Genomic DNA, 10,870 nt, shown 5'->3' on the forward strand with positions numbered 1-10,870 from the left:
TATATAGATAAACCAATAGACTTCATATTCATTGTTGAGTGAAGAGGGTTTGTTTTTTGGTTAACAAAGAAAACTTCTGTATTTTAAAGCATATTTTATTTCATGAATCAAAATGTATTTTATTCGTTCAGAGTGAAGTCTTGGTTATTGCATAAGAGATTGATTGTTTGGAAGATGCTTATGCTTATTTGGTAAATGCGAGTACAGTATTTGAGTGCGATGATGCTTTTGGATTCTGTCACGAATACATTTGTTTTGCTACTTCACAGGGAGATGTGAGCAATAGCTTCGTGTACAAACCACCACCATGTGCAGACAAGCAATTGACTTCCCTTTTGACCGGGATGCTTCGGGTGAATCCAAAAGAAAGACTCACTATGAACGTGAGGGTTTGATACCGTTTTCGACTATTTGATTTGCATGAACAAGTATGTTCACACATGCTGGGGTTGCTGACCTGTTGCTGTGGAGCACAATACTGTTGTTCACTTGTGAAGGTGTTTCCTGATCGTGTTTATATTTGATTCCAACACATTGTTTTGCAGAAGATTTCAGAGCACGCGTGGTTTAAACAAAAAATCCCTCTTTACAAACTTGTAAGGTAAGCAGCCGCCCTTTTGCACTCTTTTAATATCTTCTGTTCGTATTGTTTCTCTGCAAGATGGAAGAGCAAATGATGTATAATGGAAGAGCATGTAAGAGCAAATTATAGAGAGCATGAACTGACAATAGGGCAGCAGGGAAAGTAATGGACAAAATAAACATAAACTTCCAGTTCTGGGTCTGAGTGCGCTAGACTTTGATCCTCTTTCCAGTTTATCAAAGCTAAGTTTTCAAATCGGATCCGTTGTGCCATCAACAGCGCCTTCACAAAGTATTCACACCCCTTGACTTTTTTTCACATTTCGTTGCATTATAGCCTGAAGCTGAGATTTTTTTTCTCATTGATCTGCACATAATACCCCATAATGTCAAAGTGGAATTTCTTTTTCGAAATTTTTACATTAAAGCGCGGCGTTACGCACGCTGCTTGTGAGCAAGGAGGAAGCGGACAAGCGGTAACATATAAATGTCTTTATTGTAAGACTACACTGTAACACTGAACTCCTCCGGGCTGGTCGCCCGGTGTATATCATGAGGCCACGCCTACCCCTCGGGCGTGGCCACCGCCCACTTCGTGCGTGGAATGATGTCACCACGCCAGTGGGCTTTTGTGTCCGCCACACGCGCCCCCCCAGAATTCCCGCGCACCTGGAGGGCCAGTTTGCGAGGCAGACGAATGACCCGGCCGAAGCGCCCCCTGGCGATCGGCGGCGTCCGGGGTGCAGGGATACCAGGTGGGATGCCCCTGGCTGCCCCTGGGATGGGTGCAGGACCGGGGGGCGCCGTGGCGGCGGGGCTGGGCGGTGCCGGGGGTCCGCCCGCAGGAGGGCGGCCCCGACATGGGGGTCGGGCCACTGGCGGTGGATGGTCCACATCGAGGTGGGCCGGCTTGAGGCGGTCTACCGAAACGCGGTCAGGAGTACCGCCGATGTCCAGGGTGAAGTGCTTCGCCCCGGTCTCCAGCACGCGGAAAGGCCCGTCGTACGGGGGCCGCAGTGGTGTCCGATGGGCATCGTGGCGGACGAAGACGTACTCCGCCGTGCGAAGCTCCGGGGCGACGTGCGTCGGTGGGTGCCCGTGGCATGCCGTTGGCACCGGGGCGAACCTCTGGGCGGTCTCTTGCAGAGCGGAGCGCTGCTGTGCCGCGGACCATGGTGCCGTGGAGTCGGGGAGGAACTCGCCCGGCACCCGCAGCGGTTGCCCGAAGACCAACTCCGCCGCGGATGCGCGCAGGTCCTCCTTGGGCGCCGTCCGGAGGCCCAGCAGGACCCAGGGGAGCCTGTCGACCCAGCCGCCGTCGCGGAGGGTGGCCCGGAGCGCGGCCTTCAATGAGCGGTGAAATCGCTCACACAGGCCGTTAGCCTGGGGGTGGTAGGCCGTGGTTCGGTGCAGCCGGACCCCGAGCCCCTGCGCAACCGCCCCCCAGAGCTCCGAGGTGAACTGGGGGCCGCGGTCGGATGAGATGTCTGAGGGGGCGCCGAACCGGGCGACCCAGGTGGCGATGAAAGCCTGCGCGACATCGGCCGCCGTTGTCGATGCCAAGGGCACGGCCTCCGGCCACCGGGTGGTGCGGTCCACCATGGTGAGGACGTAGGTGAAACCCCGCGAGGGGGGCAGAGGTCCCACCAGGTCCACGTGGACGTGGTCAAACCGGCGTTCCGGCACCGTGAACGGGGCCAACGGGGCCTGGGTGTGCCGATGCACCTTGGCGCGCTGGCACGCGAGGCACGTCCTGGCCCAGCCGCGGACGGCCTTCCGGAGGCCATGCCAGACGAACTTGTCGGCGATCAGCCTTTGGGAGGCCCTCGCGCCCGGGTGGGACAGGCCGTGGATGGCGTCAAACACCTGGCGCTGCCAGCCCGCGGGCACAATGGGGCGAGGACGCCCGAGGGAGACGTCGCACAAGAGGGGCGCGCCCGCGCCGTCGAACGGCACCTCGGTGACGCGGAGGCCCGTGACGGCGGTCCGCAAGGCCTGGACGTCGGGGTCAGCGGCCTGGTCCGCTGCCATCCGGGCATAGTCGATGCCGAGGTGGACTGCGTGGGCGACGGCCCGGGAAAGGCAATCCGCAACCGGGTTGTCCTTCCCCGCGACGTGCTGGATGTCCGTCGTGTACTCGGACACTGCCGAGAGGTGACGCTGCTGCCGGGCCGACCACGGCTCGGTGACCTTGCCCATCGCGAAGATCAGCGGCTTGTGGTCGACGAAGGCAGTGAACGCCCGGCCCTCGAGCAGATGACGGAAGTGCCTGACCGCCAAGTGAAGTCCGAGCAACTCGCGGTCGAAGGTACTGTAACGGCGTTCGGGCGGGCGAAGCTGCCGGCTAAAGAACGCCAGCGGTTTCCAAGCTCCACGCACCCATTGCTCGTGCACCGCGCCCACCGCGTAGTCCGAGGCATCGGTGGTGAGGGCGATCGGTGCATCGGGCGCCGGGTGCGCGAGCATGGTGGCGTTAGCCAAAGCGAGCTTCGCGCCCGTGAACGCCGTGTCCATCTGCTCGGTCCAGGTAACGTCGCCTTTGCCCGGCTTACCTCGGAGAGCTTCGTGCAGGGGGCGCAGGAGCTGGGCGATACGGGGCAGGAACCGATGGTAAAAGTTCACCATGCCCAGGAACTCCTGCAGCCCTCTGATCGTGCGGGGGCGCGGAAACCCCTTCACCGCCTCCACCTTGGCCGGCAGGGGGACGGCTCCGTGCCTGGTGACACGGTGCCCCAGAAAATCGATTGTGGCGGCGCCGAACCGGCACTTTGCGGGGTTCACAATCAGGCCATGCTGGCCCAGGCGTTCGAAGAGCGTGCGGAGGTGGCGTAGGTGCTCTTCGCGGGACGCGCTGGCGACGAGGATATCGTCCAGGTAGACGTAGACAAAATCCAAGTCGCGCAGGACGCTGTCCATCAGTCGCTGGAACGCCTGAGCCGCATTCTTCAGACCGAAGGGCATGCGCAGGAACTCGAAGAGTCCGAATGGCGTGATGACCGCCGTCTTCGGGACGTCCTCCGGCCTGACGGGGACCTGATTGTAGCCGCGTATGAGGTCCACCTTCGAGAAGAAGGACCTGCCCGCCAAACGGGCGGTAAAGTCCTGAATGTGGGGGACGGGGTAGCGGTCGGGAGTCGTGGCGTCATTGAGATGGCGATAGTCCCCGCACGGTCGCCATCCCCCGCCGGGCTTCGGCACGATGTGCAGCGGCGACGCCCAAGCGCTCTCTGAGCGCCGAACGATGCCGAGTCGCTCCAGGGTAACGAACTCCGCTTTTGCCACCGCCAGCTTCGTCGGCTCGAGGCGGCGTGCCCGGGCGTAGACCGGTGGCCCGACGGTGGGGATGTGATGGGCCACCCGGTGCTTGACGGCCCCCGCCGAGAAGGTGGGCCGCGTGAGGGCCGGGAAGCCGGCGAGGAGGCGGGTGAATGCGTCCGCTGCCGGAAGCGTACAGACCAACGTGGCCGGAACCGAATCGTTCGGCAAGCCGCTTGGCAAGCCGCTCGTTGAGCTGGGCAACGCACATGCGAGCGAGCTGAACGTCTCGGCCTGGACAAGCCGTCTGCGCTTGACGTCGACCAGGAGCCCATTAGCGCACAGGAAGTCCGCGCCAAGCAGTGCCATGGGCACGTCGGCGGTGACGAACGTCCATCGGAAAACCTGCCCTCCAAACCGCAGAGAGAGGCAGCGTTTTCCGTACGTACGGATGGGCGTCCCGTTCGCGGCAAGCAGCGCGGGGCCCCCACCCGCGGCGTGCTTGTCTGACGTGCCGGCGGGAATGACACTCACCTGTGCTCCCGTGTCGCACAGGTAACGGCGCCCGGAGAAGGTGTCCGTTATGAACAGCAGGCTGCTCGAACGGCCGGCGCTCATCGCCACAATTGAGCGCCGGCCCGGGCGTTTCCCGACCCGTTGAAGGAGCACGGCGGATGACACCGCCGAGCTTCGTGGCCGAACTTGGCGTGGAACCAGCACCAGGTGGTGGAGCTGGAGGAGCGCGGCTGGCTCCGCCAGGCCGGTGGAGTCGACGGGTTTCCCCGCGGTGGCGGTTTTCGCCGCGGCGGTGGGTGGGGCGTGGCGGCGTTCACGAGGTGCGTATCAGCATGCTGCTGAACCACAGCGTGCTGTAGAAGATGATGCTGTGGAACATCAGCGTGCTGTAGAAGATGATGCTGTGGAACATCAGCGTGCTGTAGAAGATGATGCTGTGGAACATCAGCGTGCTGTAGAAGATGATGCTGTGGAACATCAGCGTGCTGTAGAAGATGATGCTGTGGAACATCAGCGTCGAAGGCCGTGACGGCCACGCCAACGCTCGCCCGCGTGTCCGAAGCGGCGAAGTACTTGTCCGCCTCGGCCGCCAATGCTCGGGGTTCCGTTAGCCCGGTCCCGCCAACGCGAGGCGAACCTGCGCTGGAAGTTGGCGACGGAAAAGCGCCCGGAATAGCGAACCGGGGGCTTCGTCGCCCAACAGTGACAGCATATGGTCCATTCGGACCGACGGGCGCGTCTCACCGAGCTCGGGGAGATCCAGGAGGCGATCGGCCCGTGCGTCGTCCGTGAGGCCGAACGTGGCTAGGAGTAGCCGCTTGAGTGCCTCGTACTTGTGGCCGTCCGGTGGGTGGCGAAGGACGGACACAACTCGAGCGGCCGTGCCGGGCCCGAGGGAGGCGACGACATGGCAGTAGCGCAGGTCGTCGTTGGTGAGGCGCCGAAGCTGAAATTGGGCTTCGGCCTGGACGAACCAGACTTCGGCCTGAGCCTCCCAAAATTCCGGAAGTTTGACGAAGGCGGCCATGGCGATGGCGTCGCGTGTGGAAGGATCGCTCCGGCAGATCCAACATCGAGGGTCACCAGTAAAGCGCGGCGTTACGCACGCTGCTTGTGAGCAAGGAGGAAGCGGACAAGCGGTAACATATAAATGTCTTTATTGTAAGACTACACTGTAACACTGAACTCCTCCGGGCTGGTCGCCCGGTGTATATCATGAGGCCACGCCTACCCCTCGGGCGTGGCCACCGCCCACTTCGTGCGTGGAATGATGTCACCACGCCAGTGGGCTTTTGTGTCCGCCACAACATATTAATAAAAAATGAAAAGCTGAAATGTCTTGAGTAAATAAGTATTCAACCCCTTTGCTATGACACTCCAAATTGAGCTCATGTGCATGCAATTGCCATTGATCTTCCTTGAGATGTATCCATAACTTGATTAGAGTCCAGCTGTGGCCAATTTAATTGGTTCGACATGATTTCGAAAGAAACACACCTTCTATACAAGGTCCCAGAGTTGGCAGTGCATGTTGGAACAGGAACTCCACCATGAAGTTCGAGGAACTGTCCGTAGAACTCTGAGATGGAATTGTGAGGAGGCATAGAACAAGAACGTAAAAGTCCTTGAGTGGCCCAGTCAAATCCTAGACTTGAATCCCATTGAGAATCTGTGGAAAGACCTGAAGATTGCTGTTCACCGATGCTCTCATCCAACTTGAAAGACCTTGAGCAAATCTGCAAGGAAGAATGGGAGCAAGTCCCCAAATCCAGATGTGAAAAGCTGTTACGGACATACCCAAGAAGACTCAAAGCTGTAATCGCTGCCAAAAGTGCTTATACGAGGGTATTAACTCAGGATACTCAATATGAATGTAAATTACATACCGTTGGACCCCGACATTCGCGGTTGATAAAATGCGACCTGCTTCTACATTTGCGGCCCTGTGTCCTGCTTCTACATTTGCGGCCCTGTGTCCTGCATATTCGCGGTTTTTGGCGGATGCAGAAATTTTTTCCCGCCCACCCACGGACTGACTTGGTACTAAGTTGATTATCCCTTTTCACCTACGGGTTAGGGATCCCAAGTTAATATTATTAGTATTTTCTGTTTCAGGAAAAGCCTGGTTCACAGAGATGATTGCAAATTCTCCGCATGGGGAGGAGTGGGAGGGAGGGGGGGGGGGGGGGGAAGTTTATAGATGCGATATGACATGGGGAGTTGGGTTGCTTGGTTTGTTACATAATTTTTTTTGTTTTTTTTGATCGGGAACCGTGAGTGATTATTTAATTAGCCATCTATTGTTTAGTTTGAAGTCTCCTGATTCCTTTAGTCCGCACAAGATTAATGTGTAATATATGGGGTGTAAGTCTTGCGCCGATCAGCGAGACTGGTTCATAAAACGTAAGTGAAAATGAACTTTTGTTTTGAATCTAAAATAAAATGAAATTCTAACACTAGGCTGTGATACCAGTTCATTTGAAATGATGCAATTTAAACTCAACATTTATATTCGTAAGATAATACAGAACACCGTATCATCCTTCAAGCCATTACAGTTAAAACGTTCAACTATTGCCGGGGTCATGACGGGCTTTGGGAATCAAGCAAGATCGAAGCACAAACTGTTCGTTTTCGATAAAGTAACATGACACTCGCAGCAAAAGAGTAAGCCAAACTTTTGGAATTTTATTTGTAAGAATTTAATGAAAACTATAATCATGTGCATTAGTGTTCGTAAAAACGTTGACATTTTCTCTGATGAAAAAACATTTCCCACCAGCTGCGCGCACATCACTTCTGAAAGCAACTTCCACATGCCATGCGTAAAATCATGTCCACCACTCTTAAACCATTTCCCACCAGCTGTGCATGTCAAGGCTCTACCCTTTTGCCCCATTTCCCCCCGGGTCGGAATGAGCCCCTTCTTGAGTCGGATCAAGATATACAAGACATTTATTCAGATACAAGACCATATACCGTCACATGAAAAAGTAAGTACACCCTATGTAAAGTTTTGACTTTTTCAACACATTTCAACATACAGCTATTTGATCTTCATTTCAAAAATATTGATAGATAAAGGTGATATAATATAACAAATATCATGAAACATTTACATTTTGTAGTCCATTGTATAATTTAAATAAACATAAATGGAAATTTCGCATGTGGAAAAAGTAAGTACGTACACCCCTACATTTATCACTACTTCAAATACCTAAAATTAGAATCAGGTGCACCAGCTCAGGTGCAAATGATTAGAACATCGTTAGAGAGGATCTTGGAGGAACCTGTCTTATTTAAACCTCAGACATTTCGTTTGGTTTGCTCTTTGTTGTTGAAGTGTGCGGCGTCACCATGCCTAGATCAAAAGAGCTCTCTGAGGCCTTCAGAAAGAAGGTTATAGATGCCTACGAGTCTGGGAAGGGATTTAAAAAGATCTCCAAACAATTTGAAATCACTCATCGACTGTCCGGAAGATCATCTACAAGTGGAGAAGATTCCAAACAACTGCCAACTTGTTCAGGCCAGGCCGCCCCAGCAAGTTCAGCCCGAGAGCAGACCGCAAGATGCTGAAAGAGTCTCGAAGAACCCCAGAATGTCATCACGGTACCTACAGGTAGCTCTTGCCACTGTTGATGTCAAAGTGCTCGAGACTACCATTAGAATGAGGCTGCACAAATTTGATCTACATGGGAGGTATGCCAGGACACCTTTGCTGTCCAGAAAGAACATCAGGCCAAGAATAAAGTTTGCCAATGAACACCCCGGCAAAGACCAGCACTTCTGGAACAATGTGCTCTGGACAGATGAGTCGAAGGTAGAGCTATTTGGCCACAGTACCAGAAGACATGTTTGGCGAAAACCAAAGACAGCATTTAACCACAAGAACCTGATACCAACTGTAAAGCATGGTGGTGGAAATATTATGGTTTGGGGCAGCTTTGCTGCATCAGGGCCCGGGCAGCTCACCATCATAGAATCCACTATGAATTCTTCATTGTACCAGAGGGTGCTTGAGGATAATGTGAGGCCATCTGTCGGAAGGTTGAAGCTCAACCGAAGGTGGACCTAACAACATGACAATGACCTTAAACATACCAGTAAATCCACCAAGGAATGGCTGAAGAGAAAGAAATGGAGGGTTCTGGAATGGCCTAGTCAAAGCCCGGATCTAAATCCCATCGAGATGTTGTGGGGGGATTTGAAACGAGCTGTGCATGCAAGAAACCCCTCAAACATCGCACAGCTGAAAGAATTATGCATGGAGGAGTAGGCAAAAATTTCTCCCAGTCGATGTCAGAGACTGGTAGACAGTTATAAGAAACGCCTACTTGAGGTTGTTTCTGCCAAAGGGGGCAATACCACCTATTAGAGCCAAGGGTGTATTTACTTTTTCCACATGCAAAATTTGCATTTATGTTTATTTAAATTATACAATGGACTACAAAATGTTAATGTTTCATGATATTTGTTATATTATATCACCTTTATCTGTCAATATTGTTGAAATTAAGATCAAATAGCTGTATGTTGAAATATGTTGAAAAAGTCAAAACTTTACATGGGGTGTACTTACTTTTTCACGTGACTGTACATGGCACCATGGTTCGCATTGGTTTCAGCTCCATACAGCCGAACACCAATGACAACCCTGAATTTTAATTTGCATTCACTTTTATACATTTTCAGAGAACAGAGAGACCTTCATAATATTCATGGAATCAAAAACATATCCTTTGTTTACTGCTTTGTAGGCAGAGAGATTGCGCAAGATCGAATAAGCTTTGTCAACAATCTCGCAAATTCCCACATTTAGACGCGAGTTAAATGGGACACAGTTGTCTTGAGATTCCGGTGAACTCTTCCACATGCACATAACAGTTCTAAAAGCATCTTCCACTTGTCACGCATAAAACAGTTGTTTGTGCGCATGAACCATCCCCCACCATGCCAATCGACATTTGCGTTTTTTCACGAAACAAGTTTTCAATTCCATTCGCAGTTTGCTTCGACATTCCCAGCTTTTGTGGGCATGTTCGAGATTTTTGATTTTCCCCGATGAATCACGAACAGTCGGGAACCTGTCCCCCTTTTTCCATCCATTTTAAATTCAGGCTGTAATGCAACAAAAAGTGAAAAAGTCAAGGGGTGAATACTTTCTGAAGGCACTGTATCTTTTCATCTTGGTTGTGTTTTTATGTAATTTTTACTGTTTTTAACCTTAACTCATTGTGGTGTTTTGTCCCTGGTGTTTGTCTAGCTAACTCACCTGAGATGACCTGAGATGATGGTGAGCAGCCACCCTCCAGAGGTGCGAAAAGAGCAGGAGGACCTAAAAGACACCCAGGGACACAGAAGACCCCAAGGACCCAGAAGACTGCAAAGACTCGACAGACTCCAAGGACCCAAAAGGCCAAAAAGATCCGGAGATTTTCACTCTTTCACGAGCCTCGATTTTGATTACAAAAATATATATTTTCAAAAATAATAAAAAAGAGAACTGCCACTTTACAACTTCTGGCAGTGATGACCGGTTTACTCCGCCTTCCAACTTTCATACCAGCCCGCTTTTGATACAACCCCACTTTCATTGGACATGCTTTGACACAACCCCCTTGGATAAAACCCCGATACACACACACACACACACACACACACACACACACACACACACACACACACACACACACACACACACATCAATACTTTCTACTTCCAACTCCACAATGCTGTTACATACTGCGCTCGTCGAATCTTCATGTCAAGGGTCCGACGAGAAGGTGGCAGCAAGGCACAGTCGATGTAGATGTACATGATTGATGTGTAGAACAACGACATGATGTCGAAGGGATGTAGATGTACATGTACCGCTTTGCATCATCATAAACACACTGATTCTGAGTATAGTTACAAAGGAGAGACTTCTCTTAAATCTTTCAAGTTTTAAAGTTTAATCAATGAGATAATAGGTGGCACCATGATATCGATGGGGAGCAATTTAAGTGACAAAACTTACCTCTCGTACTGCTTCTAATATCTTCTTGGATGTGTTGATGATTCTGATCATTAGTAAAATAAGTTGGGTTGCAGTGAAAAAGAGAACTTGACTACTTGAGTGATATTTTAAAACTGACTTTATTTCCCACATATATACTGGTAAAAGTGTCCCAAAAAGGAATACATCTAAAGTAACATGCCTGGCACCTTGTTGTCGAGGTTCAGGCTTGGTCAAATACATGCGATTTTTTTTTTTTTTTTTTTTTTTTTTTTTGTATACTGAATCGAGGCTCGTGAAAGAGCTAACATTTACTTCACAAACAAATCAACCAGACAAACAAAATATATAAAAAGAGGAAGCGGAGGATAAGATGGGGAGAGAAGGGGAAGCACACAAACACAACATTTGAGAGCAGGGAGATGTGTGGGAGGGAGAGGGCTTGGCGGGAGGGGTGGCGGAGGGGGGAGGGGGGAGGCGTGGGAAGGGGGGGGGGAGAAGTATAAAACACAAGGA

The 10,870-nt window shown here is 51.9% G+C and overlaps 1 long non-coding RNA gene across 1 annotated transcript; it reads left to right on the forward strand.

The window, feature by feature from the left end:
* Positions 1–317: 317 nt before the first annotated feature.
* Positions 318–9,771, forward strand: LOC144889856 (uncharacterized). The gene is made up of 3 exons (XR_013622118.1): positions 318–383; positions 546–601; positions 9,620–9,771. It is a non-coding gene; the product is annotated as an uncharacterized LOC144889856 (long non-coding RNA).
* Positions 9,772–10,870: the final 1,099 nt, after the last annotated feature.

This window comes from Myxine glutinosa, chromosome 1 (genome assembly GCF_964187855.1).
Source record: "Myxine glutinosa chromosome 1, kmMyxGlut1.1, whole genome shotgun sequence".
Taxonomy (NCBI): domain Eukaryota; kingdom Metazoa; phylum Chordata; class Myxini; order Myxiniformes; family Myxinidae; genus Myxine; species Myxine glutinosa.